The 26,631-nt window shown below is 42.3% G+C and overlaps 1 protein-coding gene across 13 annotated transcripts in view; it reads right to left on the bottom strand.

Annotated features, from left to right (window-relative positions):
- The window catches only part of TENM1 (teneurin transmembrane protein 1), a 395,160-nt gene that overhangs the window by 216,439 nt on the left and 152,090 nt on the right, over positions 1-26,631 (bottom strand). The window lies entirely within an intron of this gene.

Genomic DNA, 26,631 nt, shown 5'->3' with positions numbered 1-26,631 from the left:
GATAAAGAAGGAGGATGGGGAAATCAAAAGGAAAAAGAGAGTACTTGGGGGAATAAAAACATTTGGTTTTGGTTTTTGAATATTTAAATGAGGCCTCCTAGAACAAACTTATCTGGGTTTTGTTTTAGCGATATAGAGAATGTTTCTGCAGCCCTAGCATCAGCCCACAAGAAGAAGAAGAAGAAGAAGAGTTTGGATTTGATATCCCGCCTTTCACTCCCCTTCAGGAGTCTCAAAGCGGCTAACATTCTCCTTTCCCTTCCTCCCCCACAACAAACACTCTGTGATGTGAGTGGGGCTGAGAGACTTCAGAGAAGTGTGACTGGCCCAAGGTCACCCAGCAGCTGCATGTGGAGGAGCGGGGACGCGAACCCGGTTCCCCAGATTACGAGACTACCGCTCTTAACCACTACACCACACTGGCTCTCACAAAAGTAGAAGAGCATTCTTTGGTTAGTTCCCTGAGTACCACAACATCTCCTCACACCCTCCACAATGTGTCTGAAACAATAATATTTTTGACCACTACCCCAGTGTTTTGCTCACTATTCCAGCGGTTCCTGGTGCCTACTTAGGGTTCATGTTTCCTTTGGAATGAGGGCAGCGGAGATGGTGGTGTCTTTATGACAGATGGTTAATTTACACATGTAAGCAACCTGAGCCTACAGTGGAGGGGTTCGCCACATTAACACCCCAAGAGGGCCTTGTTTCCCCTCATAGTCGCAGCCTTGGATTCAAACAAAAAATCATACATCATTCTGTTTCTCTTGGTTCCCAGTTTGCTGCTTTCTGGCTTTCTGCTGCTTTCTAGCCCACATAATTCAACTCTCAACTCCAGCCTTTTGTCTTTCTAAATATCCACAAGTTGAAGGAGGGTGCCCCACCCATTTGTCATTTCACACAGAGCCACTTCCTTTGTCCTCCTTAATGGCTTATCACCTCACCAAGAAGCTAGCTTGGCTATTCCCAAATTATAACAATATGTCATGGAGTAACAACATTCCAAATGTAGCATTTGGGAAGAACATGGCGGCCTGGTTGGCTGCCAGTGCTGGTGCAAATCGTGGTGCCACCTGAGCCAATTACCTAATGTTGTCCTGTGGGTGGGCTCGCCCTGGTAACTGCCAACTGTATCTATTCCCAGCTACAATTTTTCTGTAAAAATTTAAAATGAATGCTGTCATACCCCACCTTTACTGGAAATGCCCTTGCCACTGCTTTTTAAATCTTTCCTTAGCAAACAAAACCAACAAGGAAACATTTTTCTGAATCCACTTTTGGCCCCCTCCCCATACCTCCTGAAATCACTGCGGGGGCGGGGGGGACGGACTGATAGAAAGCTTTGGAACAGCACTATTTAATTGAAAGCTAGCATAAAAAGAAAATGTCCTGCTGATTCTGGGCACAGTAATCTGCCTCATTTTGTTATATGATTCTACTTGTCAGGAAACTTTTAAAGCAACAACAACAACCCTGAAACACGGTCTTCTTAAAACATAAATATAATATTGCCTACAAAAAGTGACTTAGCCTGGATTTTCTTAACATTTGTAGGCAAATATTGTTGCCCATTACTTTTCCCTAGCTGTTATTGTAAATCATATCCTCGGTTGCACTCATGCAGTTGCTGGCACTGGGCCTCATTCAAAGATGACAAGAGCAAAACAGCAGATAATGCCTCCAATTATAAGACATTTTTAAAAATGGTAGATTAAAGTAAATTCCCTTTACTCCAATCTGCACTGTTATCTCCCAGCTTTATGGCTGTCCTCTGATGGCTTTGGCAGGATATATTTGTATCACTATCAGGGCAACTAGAACAGCAACCTTTGCCAACCAGGTGCCATCCATATGCTTTCAAACTGCAACTCCTGTCTTGGCTGGGATGATGGAAATTATAGTCCAACACATCTGGAGGGTACTTGGTTAGTTGAAGCTGAATAAGAGTGACAAATCATGGCAAACACAAATGCTCTTTTATTTCCTCTGATCCAGCAAGGAAGATCTGTGTCTTGAAGTCACTATTTATGCATTCAGGTTTGCAGATTCTGGGAAAGGCTTCATGCATACAACCATAGGCACAGAGACTACCTTGCTACAGGTGTTCACACTGTATGTAAAGATATCGGGGAAGGTGTTCACAACACTTGGCACGGCCTGAATGATTACGTGGTCCTGTATTGTTGGATTTGGGAGCAAATAACTCTTGAATATGGTTTTTCCCATTTTAAGACCATTTTGCACCCCTGCTAACATGTCTTCTGTCTTTCCTGGTTTTAAAAATATGTGGTGTATTCAGAAAAGCAAGAGATTTGCCCATTCCCACTGAAGGCAATAATTAAGGGGAAATGCATTGCAACACATGGTCAGTGCTAGAATGATGCTTCCTACATGAAGCATCTTCGAAAAATCAAGATGTCTGCCACTAACATGAACAGGACGGCAAGTTATTAGGGAGGAAGCAACATCATAATGAGTGTGAGTGTGTTGTGCTGGAGAGAAGGTAAGGAGACTGATTTTGTTGAGTGACTAAAGTTTATGAGTTTGTATGAACTGCTTATTTGTTTGTGTGAAGTGATGGGAGGGGTACAGTTTAAGTGGTGTTCCGTCAACCTGCAAAGTTTGGGCTGATAAATGAAGGGAAAGTGTAGGTGAAGAGTGTCTATTTTGAAAGCCACAATACATACGACCATGGAAAGTGTTTATGTGGGAAGCACTGTAACTTAAAATTGCCATCCTTTTGGTGCATGATTAAATTTGCAAGTGCTTTAACCTTTCTCTTCAGCTTTAGGTCTTTTGAGCCTAAGACACACGTAACATATTCCACACTGAGAGACAGGAAGGAAGGAAGGAAGGAAGGAAGGAAGGAAGGAAGGAAGGAAGGAAGGAAGGAGCAATGTAACCAAAGGTTCATAGAGGTACCCTGTGATATTCCTGTGCAAACCTCAAAAGCTGTATACAGTAGTACATTGGCTTTCAAATGTAATCTGTTCCGGAAGTTTGTTCAACTTCTGAAATATTTGAAAACCAAGGTGTGGCTTCCGATTGGCGCAGGCGCCCGAGAAACAATAGCCGACAGCTGCAATGGATGTTCGGCTTCTGAAAAACGTTCGAAAACTGGAACACTTACTTCCGGGATTTCTGTGTTCAGGAGCCGATTTGTTTGTCAACTAAGTCATTCCACTGTACATTGACAGCAGTAGTAATTGCTGATCCCAACTTTGCTATGCTAACCTTAATACCTCCAGTGGGAGAATAAGACCTTGCTCTCAGTTGAGTCCCAAACAAATTGAACCAAACTTACTAATACATTTTAGTTCATAAACATACTCTTATTTTTCGGGAGTGGGGGTGGGAATGGTTACTTTCAGGTGATCAGCAGCATGTCCTGAGAAACTGAATCCTCCCCACTGAATGTTGGGAGCTCGGGACAAGTTTGGCTTTATCTCAAGTTTCTCGAGGTTAATTGTCCACATAAAGGAGGAATGCTACTTAGGAATACAAAATCCACCCGAATTTTAGTTGCCACAGAAATAGTGCACAGGAAATATTATACCGCACTTCAAATCATGAAGGTCCTGTATAAATGATTGATGATAACAACTGGATTTCCCAGCAGAAGATAATTAAAACGTACAGGAAACAAAGCCCAATTCCCTTCAATAATCAATCTATCTTAACAGAATATGCAAACTTTAATCAACTTTACATGTTCTTACTGTAGTTTCCCTGTAGGCAAATGAATGCTTTCTGGAATGAGTTTATTTGAATAATTTGCTAAGGGTATCAAGCACACACTGGCAGAGCAACCCTATGCTTGTCTACATGGAAGAAAGTGTCACCAAGTTCAATGGCTTGGATATGTGAATGAACCCTGTGCTCAGCTTAATGTGGGGAAAATGTGTGGATTCTGTCAGCAGCTGTGCTGTAGCATTCAACACTAACTGCAGTTTCTTATCAAGTGCAAGGGAAGCCCCACAGTGAGTGCATTGCAGTAATCCAATCTTGAAGTCACCAGTGCCTGACCTACTGTGGTCAAATTCTTCCAGTTTAAGAATGACTGAAGATGTTGCACCACTTGCAGCTGGTTAAAGGCACATCTTCCCTCTGAGGCTACTAGGGCCTTCAGTGGAAGAACTGGATCCGGAAGCAGCCTCAAATTGCATACCTGCTTCTTCTAGGGAAGTACAACCCTATCTGGGGCAAGTAACCGACCAATTTCTCAGGCAGGGGAGCCACTTACTCACAGTGCTTCTGTATTGCCAGGATTCAAGCTCATCCTATAGATATTTAGACTATGAATCAGTGCCAATGTGCAGGAAGGCACCTTATTTAAAACATCTGGGCATTGAGAGTGCTGGGGGAGTTATTGTGTTGCTTCTCTTAAAACCTTGGAAAGCATTTATAACATGAAAAGTGGCATAGAAGTAAAGTGTGAAGGTTACATACGCTTCAGGTTACATATGCTTCAGGTTACAGACTCCGCTAACCCAGAAATAGTGCTTCAGGTTAAGAACTTTGCTTCAGGATGAGAACGGAAATTGTGCTCCGGCGGCGCGGCAGCAGCGGGAGGCCCCATTAGCTAAAGTGGTGCTTCAGGTTAAGAACAGTTTCAGGTTAAGAACGGACCTCCGGAACGAATTAAGTACTTAACCCGAGGTACCACTGTATATTAAATTAATTAAATAAAGAAAGAAATATTCCTGTTAAGAGTTATTTTCCCATATTGAGCTAGTCAGCAATCAATTTGTGATGCTCCCCAAGGCAATGAGTTCATGAAAGGGCCAGCCAAAATGCATGCCTCCCCTGTTAGCAATGATTGCCATGTTCTGGTCTTTTCAGGTCAGAAAAAAGGTTAAGGAGGGGACATGATACTAGTGTATAAAATTATACATGGTGTTGAGAAAGTAGATAGCTAATTGCTTTTCTCCCTCTTATATAACATTAGAACTCAAATACATTCAATGAAACTGGACAGACAAAATAAAGTATTTCTTCATACAGGATATACTTAAACTATGGAATTATCTTACACAGGAGGCAGTGATGGCCACTAACTTAGATGGCTTTAAAAGAGGACTGGACAAATTCATGAAGGACAAGGCTATCAATGGCTATTAGAATTATGCTATGTCTCAATGAAAGACCTCAGTAATATCCCCTCAACAGGCTTTGCTCTTCTTGCTCCATTAGTCTTTGCACAGGGTCAGTCTCTCCTACATGAAACCCTGAAATATGCCCACATCTCATTCTGGACAGAAGAGAGGTGTCGAGAGCATCTCTCTGTGAGTGAGCATGTCACTGTCTGATGTTGGTGTCTCCCCCACCCCACCCCCCATTGACAGTGGGCAGGTGGGGCGGTGCATATAATGTTAAATTGTTTCTTCTTCTGCCTGTGCATATGTGGCAGCCATTTTTGCATTATGCCATACCTCCAAAAGGTTGGCAACATGTGGGCATGAGCTCCCCCTGGTCCCCTAGGATCTGTTCTCCATTTGGGCCACTGTAATGTTTGTTTCCCTTAATTCTGTCCATTTTTAGGGCAGGGTGAACCAACCTGGACACAAACAAAACTAATGTTCTGAAAATAATAGTTAGTTAGTATACTTCTCTTTGTCCAAAGATCACAGGATGGCTCACAACATAAAAATAGAACATGAGAACACAAAATATATAATAAAAGCAAGAATAAGAACAAAAACAAACCAATAGCCCACCTCCCACACAACTTTGGGGTTGTCCCTTTCTCATTAGGTGGCATATTAGACCCATGCAGAAACAGAAAAACGGTTGTGATCCTCTGGAGGACATAAATCCTCACAGTTCCATATTATACTCTGCAGCCATGAGAGTGTGCTGTGGTGGAGAGTGAATCCATTATCTTAGGTTTGGGAAATGGTGAGTGAAGTCGTACACTTACCTCTAGCCTAGATCACAACCCATAATATGCTGAGCTTAACAAGCTTCTATTTCTTGTTTCCATTTTAAATGCTTAAAGAACACAGGATTATGTATGTTTTGCCCCTGGGCCTTGCCTTTGCTATCTAAACAATAGAATGTTTAAGTCACTATGTATAATAAAAGATGCAAAGGGTTAGCATGAATTTTTAAAACTGTTTTCTTTAGCAGAATAATTATGGTTTACAGATTAGCAGAATCAGTAGGTGATTTAAACCATGCAAACAATGTATTGTTGTTTGGTTTAATTACAAGGAAAGGGGGGGGGGAGGAAAGGTTTCAATGTCAACTTTATGAGGGCTATTGCCTGTTTCCATGATATATACCACTACCATGCACTAGAAGCTGAGGGATTAACCACAGGGAAAAACACAACCACATGGTAACTTTGGAGTTAAAAAGCAAGAGAGGACACAGAGGAAAATCCAGCCCTCAACCAATGGAAGCCTCCTCAGCTTTCAAAGATAGTCACAACTAGGGATGGATAGGCTCTTTAAAGTTGGACCTATGTCAGTTCTGAATTAAAGGGCCATAGCTCAGAGGTAAATGGAAGACTATGCCAATTCTGCTTGCTCTTAGTTTCTCGTATTTTCTAGTCTTAAATTCAGTTCTCCACATTTCCACACATTCTTGAATCAGGAGATTTTGCTCTGGAATCCAAATTTGGCAGATTTAACACATGAAAAATGAAAATAATCTTTGGTGTGCTTTAAACATTTTAATGAACTAGGGGCTGTGACCCTGCTCGTGCGCTACTTGTCAACTATGCCAACCTGCCAACTCCCCTTGTTAACCCCACTCCCTAGCCCAAACCCCTCCCTTTGTTATATTGCCTAATCCCCACAAGTCCCCTTCTGTTTACAGCCTGCCCAGTTCCCACTTCCCCTCACAACTCACCAAAACCACACCTCATCTCACTTTACACAGCTCACCAAGCCTGTTCCATTTACACCAAGGGGGGATGGAAATATTCTCCCCTTTGCACACCACCTCCCAGCAGTGTGGGAGGCAGATGCTGTGGGAAGGAGAGAGAGAAAACCTACACATCAAAACACAGGTTTCCTTCTCTCTCTCTTTCTTTTCAGTGATGGTGGGGAGATGAATGAATGAAAAAACTCATTCCTCTGCTTCGCCTCCTCCCCTAATGCCACTGTTGGAAGCCATAGAGAAGAAGGGTTGTTGTTTTTTCCTTCTATCCTACAGGAGCACCAGCAACAAGGGAGTGCAGGAAGGCTTGCAAAGACCACCCCACTGATCCTTTGTACCCCATGCACCTGCCTGCTTCCCTGCCTCCTCCTCCTAACTTGCAAGCCCACTCAGCCAAAATGCATCCACCATTCCCTTATAGCTCTGCCAGTCCGCAGCCCAGGGAAGCCACAGAGGAGTAGGCTGGGGCAGCTCCCCAGCAGCCATCATACTCTGCTGCCACTTCTTTCCTCCTCCTCCTCCTCTTCGACCTCCAACACTGCTGGAACTGAAATGGCATCATCTGTGTGAGGGCAAAGCAGGATGAAGACAGGAGAGGTGTCCTGCATGTTCCTCTGCACCTCACCTGTGCTGCTTAATACCCACCATGGTTATCTGGGCCACCCACCCACCCACCCACTCACTCAACTGACATCCCTCCAGTCTTATTATATACCAAGAAATAGTGACATGTTCGTAACACATCTTTCTCCCACCCCACTGAAAAGTTGCTAAAGGCTCTACTGTACACTGCTTGCTGAGACATTTGAGGCAATTGAGTTAGTAACCACCTTTCCCAAGAAACTTTCATCAATACTTGGACTTATTAACTGCATAAGAATGCACACTGGGGGAGGAAGGCTCCACAAAGCTACTGCTCAACCATTTTCAGCCTGCCCTTGGTTCAGTAATTAGAATGATAGTGCAAGGCCAGCGAACCAATACATTTACAGCCAATTCTCCACATTCTTCACAGTCCGAAATCCTATTCCAAGGATTGCACATGCAAAATACAGCCTCAGTGAGAATAAGATTGGCTTTGGTGAGTGACAGAGGGCTCTTTCCATAAAAAACAGATAAAAGCAGTGGAAAATATGCTAAAAAATCCATTTTCAGCTGGAGGTATTAAATGTGCTGGACTGTTAGCCTGCTCTGCTTTAATGGTAAAAAAAAACCCTCCTAAGATTCCTGCCGCCAGCTCACACTCTGCACAACAGGCCATTTCAAGCACTTATTTCAAGGGTTAGAGAGTCATTCTGGGATTATTGGTCATGCTTACTTACATAAATAATTCAAGCTAATGGCATGTATTAATGCAAAAGACATTATTAGCAAAGGGCCCACTCCTTATGTATGGAGAACAATCCACTGTGCAAAACTATCATCTCTCATAGGAAAACGACACTTCTACTCAATGCCTTTCCACTCTTTCAAGGGAAAAAGGGAAGTAGCATAAATCAAAGTATTTTTTATGCTTAAGCAATGAAAAATAATCCAGGATGAAAAAGACAGGCTGTTAATTCAGTGCACTTTTGTTTCAGTTAAGGCGACTGTACGTGTAATCCTATACACACTTACAAAGGAGTAAGTCCCACTGAAAAGCAGAGAGCCTAACTTCCAAATAAATACACCTGGTTTCGGACATAGTTGCAGTTCCATGTCCCATAAGTAATGCTTGTGTGGTCAGAGCTTTTGGAGAACTGGGTCGGGGGGGGGGGTCAATCACCCAAATAAGGTAGATGAGGCGCAGAGGAAGATCATCCTTACAATTAAAACTTTTCTTTTGGGTATGCATACAGTTATATTAAGTTTGACATCACCAATGTCATATAGGGATGATGGTGTTCATCTGTCTATAGAGGGTAACACTATCTTTTGGAGGATCTGCAAAGAGCTCTTTTTGAGCTTTTGTGTGTTTGTGGGTGAAGGCAAACCAGCAGAAGCTGTTCGCTTCCTGTGGCCTTTGGTCCAGGTGGGTGAGTGGGATTTTGGGAAATATCAGACTAATATTGGTGCCAGAGTGGTGTTTAGGCCTGTCAGGTGCATCGGGATGAATGTTGGAATGGAGCGCACCAGGCGCATATTAGGTTCATATACCCAAGGAGCACACAGTGAGGAGTTTCCTTGGACCTCGCTGCGTGATCACAGTGTGTGGCTGCAGCTGGCTCAGGAGATTGGAAAGTTGAAATGCTCCCATAAATCCACCTCACTGCCTGGACCTCATTGATTTTGGTTAATGTGGTTGACGTATTCTGATTGGAGATTCTATAGTTATATTTTAATAAATATAACCTGTTACCTGCAAAGTCCTCTTTTTTCAGGCAAAGTGTGTTCTCCCTCATGGAGAGCACAGGTTACGGTTGGGGCTGACGAGACACCTCACTGTTGCTAGGCAAATGGTTTGGCCATTCTTTAAGCAGGGACGGGCTGTTACTGGGGAAATCTAGATGTTGCCATTTGTTGATTGACAGCCCTATTTGTTAAATACAATGCACGCAGCGACGAACTTCCTCTTTTTGCTGCGTGCTTCGGTTCACCCGCCCTCCCTTCCCTAATGTTAGGCTGTTTGCTTGACCTTGCTATGCCTGTCATGGGGTCGTCTGCTTTGGGGCAGGGGCCCAGTAGGAATTTTGTCCATTTGGCTGTCAATTAGTGTGTGCCATTTGGTTTTTGCCTACTGCGTAGCAAATCTACACAACTTGTAAGGTTGCAGTTAGGCATTGGACTGGGAATTGGTTGGTGGAGGGGTATGGATTTGGCTGTGCTTGCCCCTCCAAAATGCTGCTGCTGCTGCAAGGGTTTTCCGTTAAAGGAACCCAGGGGCTCCCCCATGCTTTTGTCTGAAACCCCCTGGCAAGGGGCTAGGGCCACGCAAGCCCCTGGGAGCGTTCTGGGGAGAGGTGAGGCATGGTTCCCAGTCCCGTCTCTCTCCCCAGGTGACTTACCCTTGCTGACTTCGTGGGGGGTGCGAATGTCAGAGCTGTCCCTGTGCGGGGTCAGCTAATGCTACCAATGCCTAAGCAACCACTTACATTGCTGTAATTTGAATAAAGTTATGGCCAAAATTATGCCAAAAACCTTAAACAAAAATTAAGTGTCAATTGTGTTTTTCTTTGGGGGTGTCTTGGGGACCTCGACACGCAATTTGTTGCCTGAAAAATTAATCAACTTTAATTGCATAAACCTAATTTTTCAGGATGCAAGTAAATCCTTCTTGCAAAGTGTGGGAGCATGTAGGTCATCATTAAATGGCTGGAAAGCATACTAGGGAAAGCCATCTCGCTTCATGGCTCCCTTGCAATATAGAGAACTCAAGCTCGGTGAAATTGTAATGCAAAACAAGACCCTAAGCTGCAATGCTGAGTGGCTCAACATCCTTGCTGTATTGTGTCATGGACAACTTCGCTTTGATATCCTGGTTTGTTCTCATTGAACCTTGTTGTCGGTTGCCCCAGATGTCTCACCAAAGTTACAAGAAAGCAAACAGCAGACAGGTCAAAGAGATAAAAGAGCAGGAGCTTGATGATGTATTCCAGTCACTTGTGTAAACTCAGTTAAACATTAATATGCTGCAGCACAGTTAAAATGCCATTTTACTTTCACATTTCAGCTCCACTTCTTCAGTCTGCAGTGAACAAAGACTGCATCTGATTTGCTGTGCTGATTTCAAGGTGATTTAAATTTATCCACTGGCAGATCATAGAGATGACAGACTGGAACATGGACAAGAAAGATCAGCATTTGATTTTTCTTTCCTACCACAAGGTATTGGGAAAGTAAAGATAGCCCTTTTAGATGAAATGCACGTCAAAAGGAACAGCTAAAGAATTATTGTCGAGGCAGATGGACAAAGGCAGAAATACACCATGTCAGTGTGGCAGCTGAAAGAGGCTTTTGACAGTGGTGGATCTCCATAGGCACCATCCCATTGCATTGGCTCCAACCTTGTAAATGAGGTAGATTAGGAATATAGACTTAGATCAGGTCAGATCACTGATCCCTTTAGATTATTATGAATGACTGGCATTAGCCTTCAGAGGTTTCAGGCAAGAGTCTTTCCCAACTCTACCTGGAGATGCCAGGGCGGGGATTGAACTTGAAATCTTCTGGATGTGAAGCAGCTGTTCTACCACTGAGCTACGGCTATTGGTTTCTGTCATGAGTGACTGAAATATATAGTGATAGATTTGTCTGAACATTGAACATTTGTACTGTTTGCCACAGTAAATGTTTAAAGCTCATGCCGCAGTGTTGTTGTTTTTTGCTCTATTAGAGGCAGAACGTTTTCTTCCTATGTAAATGAAAGTTGGAGAAATGTTTAGTATTTAGGAGTCTGAGGCTGTGCATACTGCCTTGTATTTGGCCTGCAAACAAATTAGAAGCAGCCCAGTCAATAAAATTCAGGGTGCAGGGGGACAATTTTCATCAGAATCGCAGCTGGGTAGAAAAGCATTAAACCTCACCTCCCTGCGTGTTGCTGTTCGGGTGAAAATTGACCACCTCTGTGCCTGAAATTGAAGGATGGAAGAAAAGTGCAAGGCCCCTTCAGACTGGTCATTTTCTAGTGGGCATATTCCGCAACATGTCTTTGACATAATAGTGCATTAGTAGTGGGTTTATAGTGGACAGTCCATACACTTTATTAGTTGTTCTGTGATGCTTCCCCAATGTTACTTCATTATTGCTGTCTCGAGGTAAACTCTTGCACTATAGCAAAACAAAAGCAAGGCAAACCCTACCCCCCCCACAGCTCCAAAAAAATGAGGTATAAAAAGTTACAGGATTTCTGTGGGAATTTACAGGGCATGCACTGACTGAAAATGAAACACTGCATCCACCCTGAATTTCTTTGCAGTTGCCAACAGGATAGCATATAACCACTGCAATACCATCATGAGCACAACTAATCACGAAAGCACAATAAAATTGACATGTGGAGGGGCCTATATCTGCATGCTGTGCATTTTGCATAATGTGTACTTTCACCATGAGAGGCAGTAAAAGAAAACAAGAGCTCTGTGTGAAACATTTCTGCTAGCAAGGAAAACCTGCACATTTGACAAATGCAAGGTAATTAATTCTCCGTCTGGAATTTTCCAAGACAGAAACATATCTGGGTGCAGATCACAGAAAATTTGGCTTTTTTTGGCATAAATAGAGATAATGTGAGTGTGTGAGATAGCAGGCTCTGAAGTGACAGCTATTGCTTCTTTTCGGCTCTCCCCCCCCCCCCAGATGACTGCAAATTTCAACAACAGTTATCGGTTTTATCATTCTGGTGAAGGTGACCCAAGAGCACATTTGAAGCTAATCCCCAGAGGAATCCTCAGATTAGCAGAGATAAGGCATACTCTGGTATCAGAGATAAAAGTCAAGACATTAACTCAAGGGTGTAGATTTATCAAATGTCATCATATTTGGCATGCATTTAATATTAAATGTTAATCAAATTACCCTTAGTAAGCTATGGCTGCTGGTTATCTTTAACTTGTCAGGCACTACAATAGTGTGATATGAAATACAGACAGGAACATTAAAAACAAACTTTAAAAAAATGCTTTGCCGCCATCTGTCAACTTCTAACTACTGAAGGATATCCATCTATTAGTGTTACAATTGATGCTTTAATGAAATGTCAGTGTTTTAAAAGCTTGCCCTCCCTGCTGCTAAACTGTTCACATTCATCTAGGTTGGCAACTATTTGACGCAGGGATTTTATTGAAGATTGTGCAATATTTATTGTATACCGCATAGCTCAGAGGTAGATGAGGGCCATAGCAGTGGGGTTGTAACTCAAATGTAGAGTATGGGCTTTGCATGCAGAAGGTCCCAAATTCAACCCCTGGCATCTCCAGGGCATGGAGAGATCCTTGTATGAAGCCTTGGAGAGCTGCTGCCAGTCAGTGTAGACATTACTGAGGTAGATGGAACCAGTGGTTTGACTTAGTATAAGGGGTCTACAATGATGTTTGTGGTTTGTCTAGAGAAAGTTAAATAAGGAGCTTGGGTTAGGATGGCACAATAAGCCAGGAATAGCCAACATGGTGACTTCCTTCTTGGACTCAAATGTCCATCAGCCCCTGCCAGTGTGACCAAGGGTCAGGGATGATGGGAGTTGAAATCCAGCAACATCTGGAAGGCAACACATTGGCAGCCATTGCACTAAGACAAACCACAGTTTATCCCAGCACAGCAGTGGGAGGAGAAAACCAGAAGAAATCTCATTGCAGGGAACCAGCTCATTTCCTAATTTGCATCATGCCAAAGCATTAAAAGTGAGCTGCTTCATGGAAAGATTGCTAAAACCTCTGTATTTCCCAAAGATGTTTGGTAAATGGCATTTTGTGCCTCCTTAGGCAGAAAGCTGAGATGAAATTTTAATTGTTTAGTGTTGTTTTCTTTTAATTGCTGCAGTCCCCCAATTAACTTGTTAAAAATTAAATTCCTGGTAGGATTGCAGAATTCAAAAATAATGTTGCCCTCCAGAACTGAAGAGCAAAGTGGATAACTGGATCATCCTACCCACATCTTACTTTTCCTTCTGGGGGTGTACTTAGAGCTAGTCTAGATAGCCTTCAATGTTGGTCAAGCCCTGCTCTCATTCCACTCTCCAGTGACACACCTTGAAGCTAATGGACAAAATTTTAATGTTCACAAATTTTAATGCAAATAGCTGATAAGGCATGGATGGAGACAGGAAGAAGTGTGGCTACAAGTGGGAATTGCCGAATAGCCAAGAAATTGCCTTCTCTAGATTGCTTCCAACCCATCAACTGTAATATTGACCATTCTCTGCAGCAACTTAGGAACCCCAGGAGCTGGTTTTGGTGGGACATCCTGCTAATGATCAGTTTTCTGTTTCCTCCCCTATAACTGAAGATTTTGCTGCTATTACTCCTAGGATATCAAGGTAGTGTACATGGTTCTCCTACTCTCCAGTTAGGCCGAGAGATAGTGACTAACCCAAGGACTCCCTGATTGTGTGGAATTGGAACTCAATTCCCAAAAGTCCTTGTCCAACACTCAAAGCACTATACAACACTAGCACCCAACACTGTGCTGTGCTGTGCTGTGCCTTGGCACGTGCCTCAAATGATTACCAAAGTGCAATCCTGAAGTGTGGCATTGAGATAACACTTTAGGAAGGACCAGCATTTGTTTTCTGTCCTAAGTGGATGTTTTTGGTATTTTTAAGCAATAAAAATAATTATATAAAAGGAAGATGTACTGGAAACTGCAGTGGAAGGGGAAGTTCTGTTGCTCAATCAGAGGTTGTTGCATGACCAAAACTGCAGCCTTCAGTACAACTAGCAACAACGGGTTAAATTTAATGGTATACATAAAATAAAAATGATGTTTGTTTCTGAAAAAATTATAAAGAAAATGTGAATACGTTGCAGGAAACACACATTACCAGTAACAACAAACATTTAGCAGGAAACATGCAGTAAAGAAAGGTTACACGCAGCATCGTCCCTCAAAATCTGAAGTGAAAAATAAAATGAATTAATGTTGTAGGTATCAGAGAAGAAGTTGTGGGTGGTGGGAGGAAGATGGAAGATAGAATCTATTGAAACAAGCATCGAGATCTGAGAAAATAACTTTAGACTGAATGTATGCTGTGAATACAGAACAAAGAATCTATATAGAAAAGGTTGATTGCATTTCCTGAAGGTGAAATTCTATTAGATGGAGATATGAGTGTAGTTATAGGAGGTGAATGGGATAGAACAGATTCACTGCAAATCCTTAGAATCTTTATTCAAAACATAGCTAGGACATTGTGAGTTAATAGATGCCTGGAGAGACAAGCACCTGGATGAAATATATTATACACATGCTGTTATAAGATGACAAACACTACCCTAAAATGGATCCATTCTTTGTCTCTCCATCGTTTATCAATAAATTGCCCCCCCAAAAAAACAACTATTGATGAAGATCACAACCCAATTAGGTTGCAGTGGCAACTCCTCACCCCCACCCTCCTAAGAAGAAAAGATGGAAACGAAACAATCAGCAGTGATTTCCTTCTTGCAACAACATTGACCAACAACTGAAGGAAGCTTTTTAATTATTATTTTTTTAAACTTGGATTAATACTTTTATTTATAACTGTCAAAATATTAAAGAATCCCTGGCTAAAATTGGTCAATAATCTACTGTATATTTTGGAAAGTTGTTTGTTCATTATGAATTTGGACACCTCTTAAGCTATTGTAACCAAATTTCAATGACACCTCTTGAGATCAAGGACCAGGATTTTGTCTGTGTTTGAACATAATTAAATGACACCTTGAATCAAGATGGCAGATTGAATCTTTGAAATCTGAACTGATTTCATCACTGATTCAAATGCTGGTTATCTGGGGGGAGGGGTTGGGGGGGTTGGCTTTCCTATAATTTCTGAGCACCACCAGGCACAAGGTTGCTAGCCCATTATGTTTCTACAGAATGGCATCAATAAGCATTGGAGAAATGGCTGTCAACTTTTGACCATTTAATGCTTCTTTTACAAGTACTAAGAATGAAGGATCCAGGGCAACAAGGGGCAGACTTTAGGTTTGGGGGATCTACTTTGGTTTTTTATTTTATTTTTAAAATATATTAAAGCCCCTAGATCTAACAGTTGTCATTATGTTAAAGGCATACATACAGAATTAAAGAATTCCAAGCCCAGCAGTTTGTTGTGACTAGCAGATCTGAATGTAACTCCCAGCTGTTCCACACACAACTCCAGTGCTCACATCCACACCAGTTTGCCACTCTTGGTAACCTACTTTCTTCACTTCAACAATATATATCTTTATATTGTGAGGAAGTCATTTTTGCTGTTTCCATTAGAGAGTCGAAATCCTTGCTGATCTATTTCAGATTGCCCAGTGGTTCTACTAGTAGATCTAGATCTACTTTCCTGGCTGCAGTCATAAAACCATTTAGCTTTGTGTAGTAGATCAATAGTACAATCCCATGCATGTCTACTCAGACGTATCACCCAATGTGTTCAATGGGGCTTGCCCCCACACTATTGCTCCCATTTAGAGTAACATGGGAGTAGTGAGAGAGTCTGCAATGACTAGCTATGCTCTCAGTGTTGTATGAACTTTTGGGATCCTCCCTGCAGTTGTTTCGAGGTAAAAGCCCAACTTCTTGCTCAACATGGAAGCTGGAATGGCTGAACAGAGTTCCTGCTAAGTGTGCATAGATCAGAAGTTTGAATTTGTTATGTACTGAAGTTCTCACCCTGGGCCAGCAGGGGGGTACTGTAGATAGTTATGCAAATGAAGGATCGAAAGTGACGTTCAGTGATTGGATAGTTTTAGAAAGTTGTTACAGTAACAAGGTACTGGAGCTCTATGTAAGCAGGCTGACTGAGCCCTTCAGTTCAGTTCAGTTCTGGCCTCAGAATAAAGAAGAGCTGTTTGAAGAATCGCTGTGTCGTCTGATATGTTCACCCACAACTTAACAGAATTGCTGTAATGTGTACACCATTTTCTATATATCAGGGATAGGGCCTATTTCCCCCTCCAAAAAAAAAAAAACAAACCTTGTCAAACTTACAATTCAAATCTGCTGCAGCCAACACAGCCAGCAGTCAGAAATGATGGGAGCTGTAATTCAACAACATCTGGAGGGCCACGGGTTAACCACTCTTACAAATGGACTACCAAACATAGCATATTCCTAAACTTTCATAGCAGTATGATTTCCTACTAGGGTCGTGTGTAGAGGATTTGTGTGATTCTCACTTTCCTCTGCATGGAAAGCTTTGTGTGTGAGCACGCAATGGCACGCCACGAATGGAGAAAATAAGAAGCAGCATTTTAAATCATGGATTCTGCTTGAAAATGCAGAGAAATAGGCTGAGAAAGCAGCATTCAACAGAGATTAGAAAAACAGAAAGATCAAAAAGGAAAACAATCCCTGAATGCGCTTCAAAGACTTGCAGAAGCCAAAAAGAGGTTAAATTTAATGGACACTCAGAGAAATGTGCAGCACATCAGATGATCCTTCTTTGAAATGGAAAGAAATTGTGGGGAGAGGGGTGTCATTAGCTCACACCTTAGCAAAACAATAGAAGGAAACATTAATTTCCCATGTTTGAAAAAGTGATAGTTCTTCTCTTTATGCAAACACAGAAGAAAGTATTCAAATACTCTCTTCATTTCATAAGCAATTATGTCACACAATATCCAGATAAGAAGCAATAGTAGCTTTTCTTCCCCACCTGATTAATTGAACACAACCTCTCCTGGCATATTTTAACAATATATTTATTGCAGCGTAAACTTTTATGGTCTAGAGATCCATAGAAGTGTATGTCACAAGAAAGGTAGCCTTAAAATGCCTGGAAGATTCCCAGACTGGTTTAACAACGAACCCTTCTGCACACAGAACGCTGGTAATTGTAGCTCTGTGAGGGGAATAGGGGTTTCCTAACAACTCTCAGCACCCTTAATAAAGAAATGTCCATGGTTCTTTGGGGAAAACCATAACTGTTTAAAGTGATATCATAGTGTTTAAATGCATGGCATGAATGTGGCCTAACACAAGTAACCCTCCAAAAGTTTTTACCTATTAACTAAGTTATGGGTGCACCAATATTGGTAGAGGTTGACTGAATGGGTCAGTTTTAAATTGTTTTTAATGCTGTAACCTGCCCTGGGACCTTAGGGTGAAGGGTGGGTAATCAATAAATTGATAACTAATCACATTAATTTGGAGGATGTTCAAATTTAAAATGAGATCCATTCTGAGATATTGTGATACCACAGCTCCATCACATGCTTGCATTCTGGATTACCGACAGCTCTCTCCACAATCCTTCTCCCTATGCAAATTAATTGAGGCAGGGAAAGCTCCTGGTGGGTATAAGATGCAAGCTTCAAGTAATAAGCAGCTAGCTGCTTTTGAGTCCTGAATTCCAAGGTCTCGATGGGCATCCTGTGGAGCCTTCTGCAACAGAAAAACCTATTTCTCCCGCAAGCTTTCAAAGAGAAGACTTGTGAGGAGGTGTGCCTGACAATGAGCCCATTTGGATCCACTTCAATTCAGAGAGGAGAATGGAGGGAATCTGGAATCAATCCTAAATTAGGTTTTAGGGATGTAGATCAAAGATCAGATTTCTGGCTTAGGAGACTTTCCTGTATCCAGCACTGCTTTCTGTTGCATCGGTTGCACCTGGCCAAAAACAATCAATCATTAATGGGCTGGGAAAGGATAGCAGTTAATTAGCAAGAAGACTTATAGTAATTGGTCATTGCAGATTTAAGTGTTGTCTCAAGTTATTAGAGCAGTGGTGGCCAAACTTTTTTTCAAAGAGGGCCAGTTTTGATGAAGTGAAGGGCCATGAGAGCTGACCAAAGGGCCAACCAGAGTTGTTGAGCTTTCTTTAGGATTGAAATTGTTGAGCGTTTTTTAGGGTTGAAGTTGTTGGACTTTTTAAAGGAGGAATTTTACACCAGGAAATAAACTGCCACAGGGACTGGATTAAACCAACCAGCAGACTTTGTACATCCCTGTATTAGAGCTAAGACTCTATCCTTTGGCTTGTTCATGTGGTCACTTTCATTTCTGTATTTTTTTTCTGCTACCCTGCCCATCAAAAAAGGGCCTCCTGTTCTAGGCCTACGAAATGAGTAACAATACTTTATATTAAACAATAAGAACTTAGCATGACTGATTTGCATGCCACAGGTGTCAGGTTCAAATTTCCTTACATCTCTAGGTAAGGACCCCTGCCTGAAACCCTAATACGGGTCAGTGTAAAGACAATGCCAAATTGGATGTGCCAAGGGCCTTATTCTGTACAACACAACTTCCTGTGTCCTCAGTGCATTCTCCACATTATTGCCCCTACAAGGCTGGATTCAGGACGAAGGAAAAACTAAATTAAAATAAAATAAAAATAATAAAAAACCTGTTTGGGGCTACCACTGAAGAGAACATAGAAATGCCAAATCCTGCACAGATTGGAGCATATAAGTCCAATATTATTTCAGTTGAACCACTTGGTTTCTGGGCTCAATCCAGCAGGGATGTGCTTGTAGTTCTATGGTAGGGTCTGATGGGGAATCTCAGACCTGATGGACCTCCAGTCCTCTCTAAATGGCCCTTTGGACTGCCCGCAGGCCACACACCCTTACACTCCCCAACCCCCATGCTTAACAGTGTTTTTGCCTGGCTGGGATTTATCCTTTAATTCTGATACAGACCCTCCAAGTGTCCCTATTTTCAAGGGGCAGTCCTGGATTTACAGAAGCCATCCTGGTTTCTGAGTTGATCCTGGAATGTCCTACTTTTCCTTAGGACGTCCCTATTTTCACCTGAGAAATGCCAGAGGGTATGGAGTTATGCGACCCCCTGAACCAAGGGGATCAGTAACTATACAACCTTTAAAAGGCATCTGAAGGTAGCCCTGAATAGGGAAGTTTCTTTAATGTCTAATGTTTTGTTATGCTTTTATATATTTTGGAAGCTGTGTGGCTAGGGCAACCCAGTCAGATGGGTGGGATACAAATAACAAAATTAATATTATCGTGGAATAAAGGTAAAGGTAAAGGGACCCCTGACCATTAGGTCCAGTCGTGGCCGACTCTGGGGTTGCGGCGCTCATCTTGCTTTATTGGCTGAGGGAGCCGGCGTACAGCTTCCAGGTCATGTGGCCAGCATGACTAAACCACTTCTGGCGAACCAGAGTAGCACATGGAAACGCCGTTTACCTTCCCGCTGGAGTGGTACCTATTTATCTACTTGCACTTTGACGTGCTTTCAAACGGCTAGGTTGGCAGGAGCAGGGACCGAGCAACAGGAGCTCACCCCGTTGCGGGGATTCGAACCACCGACCTTCTGATCGGCAAGCCCTAGGCTCTGTGCTTTAACCCACAGCACCACCCGCGTCAGATACTCCCATTTTCATTGGAGAAATGAATAGTGCTTCTTGCTTGTCTGTACAGAGAGAGATGTGCGGATATGTAGAAACCTAGCCTACTATAGAAAACTAAAATTCACATTCATTGCTCCGCCCACTCTTGCCTCTGTTCTCTGGAATGTGACCCTTAGGCTATACAAGCTTCCCCACCCCTGCTCCATGGTATAACAACCCATGTCCTATCCTTGGCACCTCTGTTTAAAAAGAGAATCAGGTAGCAGGTGATCCAAAAGAGTCTGCCAGAGAGTCACAGCTGGTCTGATCAAATAACACTGAACAGATGTACAAATAGCCTTGACTTAAGGCAGCTTATTGTGTTTTGGCTATTGTGATGTTAGCTGCTTTTGGATATAGTGATGGCTTTTGTGCTGTGCAGGTTTTTTTTTTTTTTTACAAATGTAATTTGCTTATGCTATTTTAAACCTTTACAGTAATCCCAAGGCAGCTTATAAAGTGGCATAAATAGAGTGGGTTAAAACCCTCAAAAATAAATAAGAATAAATAAGACCCAAACCTTTAGGACAAACTCTGAGCCCTAGGCTGACATCTGATCATAGCAATATGCCGGGTTCATAATGGCTGTTCTTGAAACAGATCCTCATGGGAGCAGAGCAAAGAAAGCATCTATTTGACTACAGAAGCAAGAAATCTCCTTTGCCCAGATAAGAAAAAACTCTACATAAATGAGGCAGTAGCTCCTGTATCAATCCTCAAGGATTGCTAAGGGATATTTAGCTTTATGTACTATACTTGAACTGTGCTTCTTAACACAGATTCAAAAGAGTGAGTATATTGTAGCGGGGGGGGGGTAGGGGGTGGACAAATTCAAAATCCCCAGATAATTGGTATTATAAACAGCCCAGCCCACCATTGTTCATCAGCATCGTTTAGAAAACCAGTTTCATCCTTGATATGTTTACTGTTTCATCTTGATATGTTTACTGTCCACTGGATAGCAGTAAATTGGAATTTCGCAGAAATGTATCTGTACTGCTTTGCTGACCATTGTGTCATTTTAATACGTTCACTCAACAAATCTAAAAAAAAGTTTTAAACAGAGCCATTGCAGTTAATTTTTACACCGTGATTAGGTTATGCATCCAAGAAGGGGATATGAATCAGGCATAGATAGTTAAAAGGCTGGAAATGATCCTTAATCCATGTCTGTGTTAGGGAGAAATTGGATGTAAAAGATTTAACACAGATGCAAAGACACAAAGTTACAGTGGGGGGGGGGGCAGAGAGACCAATGGGAAAGGGAAGATGTAAACAAGAATGAACGATTGAATAATGCAGGCCACTTCAGACATGGATGAGAGGCACTAAAGATCTGAAATAAATTATACCTTAAAACGATTCAATAAAAATCAGAATTGTAGTGCAGTAATCAGGCGACATATTGGGAGGGAGGGGGGGAAATATAGCCTATAAAAAGCAGAAGGGATTTTCGACTGCTGCAGCATATTAGCTCCTGTGGAGAAATACGTGCAGCCAGGATGAGGTGATAACACACCAGCCAAAGGCAGCTGGATGTACGTTTTCCAAGGAAGAGAACTGCAGAAATTGTCATCCCCAAGCAGAAAACAAAGTGGAGATGAAAAATAAAAACAATGAATGCAATTGTCAACAGAAGTGAAGATAAACATAACACTGAATGAAGTAATGGAAGTTGGGGGATGGGGGAGGCACAGCTTATCTTTCTTCCTCCCCCCCCCCACAATAAAATGTGTGTGGGGTATGGAGACAGCACAGCACACCTCTCTCAAGCAAGCACATGCACCCATACAAAAATATTAATGGACAAATGAGTAGTTCTTTGCTGCAGATATACAGCAATGTTGTGGTTCCCCAAAAACCAATTTATGCTGGTTTAATTGCACTGGGCAACTGGTATTACAACAAAGTCACTGGTGTTGTAGGGCAGAGGGGAGGGGGCTGCGTTTCATGGCAGTGGTTTGTAGTATGAGCACTATGAGGAAATGTGCCTCCCAGCTAGCTTTATAAACAGCAGCACACCCACTGCACCCAGCGCTGGCCCAGGACATTTTGCTACTGGAGGCAAGACAGAAAATGCTGTCTCTCACTTCCTATGGTGTGTCCATGATATTCAACCATGAGCACAGCACCAAAGGTGCGCAGGGGAGAAGGCAGAGGCACACACAGTGGAGGAGGTGGGTTAAGAAGACCTGCCACCCCTCTCAGCTGCCCTGAGCCTGCTGCTCTGAGACCACAACCTCAACTCGCCTAATGAGCAGGCCAGCAGTCCTGGCTCCACATGTATACTAACTGGTGTTGTGTTTGTTTTTTTAACCTGAAGATTTGACAGATGTGGCAATGCAGATGTGGCTGCCTTTGAATGCTGAATGAGGTTTAGGGAAGTTGGCTCCAATGGAAGGTTCTCCCCCTAATTATTTTGCTGGAGGGTTAGGGGGATCTTCCAGGAGAGTGCAGTCTGTAGGAGTGCAGTCTGTAGGAAGGTCATCCCTGCAGCAAGTAGTCTACAACATGTAAAATGCATATCCCCTGAAACCTAATCACCAGAGGGGTAGTGTGTGTGTTGCATTTGTCTTGTTCCTGTTCAAGGTTCAAGGGCTGGTCTAGAAAACTGTGACCCCTGATTCAAAGATTTCTCATCCCTAATGTGAAGTGAGGTAGAGAATATTATTTCCAGTCATTTATCAACACCATTTCTCTGACAATTTATTAGGATCCTATCCTGTTGCTCTTCAAAAAAGAAAAAAAGAAAAGAAAAAGTCCTAAGATGATGCACATTCCTTCTCAGCCTTCAATAGTGCAGCTTCAATACTACTGATACTATGGTTGATTCTGAATTGTAATAGGTCGTTTTAATGGTTGGCGCTTGTGTATTTATTTATTTATTTGTGATTCTTTTATACTTTGCTGCATCGTGAATACTGAAGAGGGCCTTCCTCCTTGTTGTCCTTCTTTCTGTCGGCAGGTGAAGACTTTGTTCTAGCAGGATTTGGGGAACTGACTGCTTTTAATAAAAGAGATGGTGTTGTGACTGTCTGTCTGTTTTTAATATACCATCTCTCTCATAGCTCTATCCCTATCTATTCTCTTCTATTAAGACTTAATTTTTTTAAAGTGATTGTTTCTTCTGTGGTTTTATCTGTTTTATCTGTAAGCATCCTTGAATCCCTGTCAGGGAGAAGGACAGGATATAAATAAGTATCTAGCAATTATATATTATTACATATAAACTGAGGGGAAATAGAATATGTGTTGGCCAGCAGGTAATGGCACATTTTTCTAGTTTTCCACTACTTTGGGCAACTCTGCCCTGGAAGCGTATTACATTTCTATCCTTCCTCTTTCTACATGGGTAGTTGTAAAAAAGGGGCAAGCAGAGCCCAGCTTACACCAGCATAGCTCCAATGGAGAAAATAACAATTTCACAAAAACTGTATCATTTTGATGATTCCGTGTTCTTTACACCCTATGGCAAAACTATATTGGGAAGGCCTGTGCCTACATTTTGCAGTACTGAACTAGTTGCTTTCAGGTACTGTATGTAAGCAAATGTTCGTTCCAGAACATGCAAAAGAATAAACAGAATCCATGTGACCACTGTACGCATGAAAAGAAAGTTGGCTTGGCATAGCACTTGTAATTATTCTTCAATTACTTTGTAGACAAATGAACAAGGATATTGGGAGAAAAGTCTAATAAGAAAGGCATTGAAAAAATGATTATATGTAATTACATGATAGTATGATGAGGGCTGATCTGAAGAGCTAAATTATGTTGATTGGTTCAGGATTGTGGCATTGGGTTGCAACTGATAAGACTGCTGTGATCCTTTGATTGGTGAAGAGAAATCATGTATGGAATTTAGAAGTGCATAAGAAACATTGCTTTGAAGCCTCCTTATTTTTGAGGCTGTCCCTATCCACATTTGTATAAAGGCCTATTATTTTCAATTGGAATCTGCATCCTTGTCTTTTGGGTTGCTGTGAGGGATACCTAGGAACCCCTTTTAAATTTCTCCAACAGCTCCAACGCTTATTCATACAGCAGGCTGCCAAGAAGACCGCCACGTGCAAATCAGTAGCTACCGTATTTTCCCCTCTATAACACGCAGATTTTTTCTCCTAAAAAGGAAGGGGAAATGTCTGTGCGTGTTATTGAGCGAATGTGTGGTCCCTGGAGCCGAAAAATCAGGCAAAAATCAAATCGCGCTTCACGGAGAAGGGAAACCTGAAAAGAGGAAGTGGCTGCTTTCCTGCATTCTGCCTCAGGGTCTTACTGCCCACCCCTCTGTTTCCTTGCTGTGTTTGCTGAAACAGAACAAAGAGCAGGGAAAGCCCCTCCCCTCCAGGCAAGAAGACGGGAAAGCAGAGTGTCGTTCATTCTAATTCCTCTCTGTGCTCCAGTGCTGCTGGGGGAGAGGGAGAGAGAGAGAGAGAGAGAGAGAGAGAGAGATGGCTGGCTTGGGTGGGGAGAAACTTTTGCCTTTCTTTCCTCCCTCCCGTTATATCCCTCTCCTGCATTCTTAGCCAGCTGCTTCTCTGCACACCCCTCTCATGTCCCTTCTTTGTTTTTCCTTCGCTCCCCACTTAAAACGTGGTTACAAAGCATAGATCTATATGGATCCTCAGGATCTTTGCATTGGGTCACCCCAAATTCACCATCAGATCACATAGCATGTCCATGGTTACAGCCTGCACCAAAAAAATCACGCACCCACTGTTGCCTGGGGCTGCAATGGTGCAAAATGTGGTTACAAAGCATGGATCCACAGGAATTCTCAGGATCTTTGCATTGGGTCACCCCAAATTCACCATCAGATCACATAGCATGTCCATGGCTACAGCCTGCACCAAAAAAATCATGCACCCACTGTTGCCTGGGGCTGCAATGGTGCAAAATGTGGTTACAAAGCATGGATCCACAGGAATTCTCAGGATCTTTGCATTGGGTCACCCCAAATTCACCATCAGATCACATAGCATGTCCATGGCTACAGCCTGCACCAAAAAAATCATGCACCCACTGTTGCCTGGGGCTGCAATGGTGCAAAATGTGGTTACAAAGCATGGATCCACAGGGATTCTCAGGATCTTTGCATTGGGTCACCCCAAATTCACCATCAGATCACATGTCTGTGGCCACAGCATGAAGCACAAAAATGATACATCCACTGTTTCATTCAGAATGTTTTTTCCCTTGTTTTCCTCCTCTAAAAATGATGTGCGTGGTATGGTCAGGTGCGTGTTATAGAGCGAAAAATACGGTATTTTTGAAAAGGAAGTCTAGACTTAGATGGCTTTGAAATAGGATTAGAGAAATTTAAGAATGGCAGACCTATTAATGGATGATAACAGTTTGTAACTCGCTTATTTCCTTATCCATCCCAATCCATGCCTTTCTAGATCAGGGTGGTCCAACACGTGGCCTGAGGGCTGTATACAGCCCTTGAGGCCTTTATTTTTGGTCCTCAGCAATATTTGATGCCCTTCTCAATGCTGTGTAAGCGAGGTGCTGGGCTTTGAGGAGGCATTGTAAGGGTTCTGACAGGGTCCTAGAGTCCTCCTTCCTACTCCTGAAAGCCGAGATAGCACTTGCCGAGTTTTGGGAAGAAGATGGGAGAGCTCTAGGACCCTCCCAGAGCCTCAAATCTCATTCCCAAAGCCCAACACCTTGCTTGGCTGGCTTTGGGAAGGCAGCATGATGGCTAGATATGTGTGTCAAATTTTGGGCCTGCCCCCACCCTACCCTTCATGACAAAACAGTGTGCAGCTCACGGGTTCCATGTTGAAGTACTTTTGCGGCCCACTTGGTATAAAAAGTTGGACCATCCTGTTCTAGATTGTAAGACTGAAGGCATGCCTTTTAATGGAGTGATAAACAATTTTCTTCTGTAGGAAACAGAAATGCTGGACTGCATTAGCTCCATTATGTAAGGTTTATCAACTCTCATGTTTTGCATTATTGCACAAAATAATACAAAAGCAGTTTCTGAGAATGGTAAGGCTTTTTTTAAAAAAAAAAAAAGGTATAACCATCCTGTTTTAAGATGAGTTGTCCAGATATGTAAAGCAATTTTTCCTACTACCTGAAAATAAATCCTATTTATATGCCAATAAAGGTTTGAGATTGAGACTGAATTGAATAGATCCTATTATTTCTGCCTCTTCATATACAATTAAGTATTTACAGTTACATTTTGGGGGGATGAGTCAAGTGTATAGAGGCATTCTTGATCCTGACACTACATCATAAAGGCTTAAAGCCCCCAGTGGTGAAATGGCTCAGTGCTTCCGGCTGTTAACCAGAAGGTTGGTAGTTCAAGCCCAACTAGGGACAGTTAGAGGAAGGATTCCTGCATTGCTAGGGATTGAACTAGAATATCTTCAAGGTCCCTTCCAACTCTACAATTCTATGATTCTGTGATGAAATGATTTTGCCATAGACTGCAAACTTGTTAGAAGACCCCATGAGGTGCAACATGTGCTTCTCAGAGAGGATGTACTTTGACATAAATCCTAATTCCTACCATCACACCCTTTTCTTACTAAATTTGTGCATAACAGTACTTGGATTCCTTTCTGCAACAATATATTACACCTCTGTCTAGGCTTTGTTATCTGGATTAGGTATATTGAGGATGTAATGGTGTTGTTGTTTTTTTAAACTGACTTCAAGTTTTATGTTTTCATAACTTTAAGAGCCAGAAAAAATAATGATTCAGGTTTAATTTCTTTCCCATTTTCCATCATTTCCCCCCTCAAACTAGAGACACCTTTCTTTCT

The sequence above is a fragment of the Podarcis bocagei genome (assembly GCF_964188305.1).
Source record: "Podarcis bocagei genome assembly, chromosome: Z".
Lineage (NCBI taxonomy): Eukaryota > Metazoa > Chordata > Lepidosauria > Squamata > Lacertidae > Podarcis > Podarcis bocagei.
Note: the sequence above shows the minus strand (reverse complement) of the source record. Positions and strands in the feature narration are given on the sequence as shown.